Below are 1,525 nucleotides of genomic sequence, written 5' to 3' on the forward strand. Positions count from 1 at the left end.
TGGCGCAGCATCCGGTGCATCCGCTGTTACATGCAAAGGGAAGGGCTGCAGAAATGACGGATGCAGCAGGCTGCAGATTAGCCCTGTAGATCTCTGAATGGCCTTCTGGAAACTTGTCACACCTACAGGAGAAACGATCTGTAAATAGATGGGACTCGTGGTCCAGAAGTTCCTCCCCCCTCGCAGCCCCCGCCTGAAACTCCCCTCCCATCCTGAGTCAGGAGGTGCACAGGTGCACGTAGAATCACGCGTCCTACGCAGGACACTGCCGGGGTGTATAAGCCCCGTAAGCGATAAGCGGGCGAGCCCGTGCTTTTGTTCTGTCTAGAGCCGCACGCGTTCCACCGGCCTAATAGACTCTCCTTCCTCTAACAAAGTCGTCTGAGTGTCCAGATCCCCTCCGTCAGGTGTCGCTTCCTGCCACATAGGGGCTGCAGGTCCCTACGGACGTTAACGGCACAGTGCTGCCGAATGCGCCAAACCTCTGCCAAGTGCCTGTGAGACCGGCAGGCCAGAGTCAGAGGAGCTTTCAGGGAGTTATGGGTACTCGGGGGAAATTCTCATGCCATGAGATAAGGTGCTATTTTTGTATCATTAATGAAAAACGGAGGGCGACGCTTATTTGGAAAACAGAACGGGTGATGTGCTTCATGCATTGCATAAAGACATTTAGTTTCTAATTTATTTGTCTGCAAGTTCAGAGGAGGTCTTAAAACAATGAGACGATTTCTGCTGATAGCTCCCAAACCGGCTAAATTCAGTAACTCATTAACTTTGCGTTAGCAGTTTGAAAAATGGGCCGCTGACCAATTCTGTAGGAATGGAGCAGGCTGTTTGTTCAACATTGCAAATTGAAATTCCGTTAAGATATCTCATTAGCAACGGTTCTTGAAAAAGAAGAGAATTTGAAATGACCAGACAATGGTATGAGAGGATCAGTCTACTTAGGAATTTTTCAGATAATCACCAGTTTCTGTGAGAAGTGTGAAGTTAAAGAACACTTAAGAGAGAGAAAATATGCTGGCAAGGTAGCATCCTCCATCTCGAAGCCTTCAGAACGCTGTCTAAAGCAGCATCGTGTGTACGAGTGTGTGCGTGTGTGTGCATGTGCGTGTGCATGCGTGTCTGTATGCATGTGTGTCTCTGTGTGTATGTGTGTGTGCATGCATGCATGCATGCATGTGTGCGAGTGTTTATCTGTGTGTGCATGTGTGCCCATGTGTGTGTGCGAGTATGTGCGTGTGTGAGTGTGTGCATGTCTGTGTAATAAATGTGTTCAAAGAAAGGCACAAGACCCTCTAGTAGCCACGTGCAGGGGAGAGAGTAGTTTATCGTGGGGAGGGAAAAATGTGTTCTTTATTCTTCTGAGTATTTGCTTGAAACCCCTGTAATAAAAGACAGTTTAACAAGAGATCTTTTTAACGTGGATACTTCCTGTGCACGTGGACGAGACCCAGAACAACTGTCCAGCTAAAGACACGAGCGCGGGGAGCGTGGGAGCGGGCGGCCGGCGGCGGGGTCACAG

This window comes from Pteropus alecto, unplaced genomic scaffold (assembly GCF_000325575.1).
Source record: "Pteropus alecto unplaced genomic scaffold, ASM32557v1 scaffold35, whole genome shotgun sequence".
NCBI classification, from domain to species: Eukaryota; Metazoa; Chordata; class Mammalia; order Chiroptera; family Pteropodidae; genus Pteropus; species Pteropus alecto.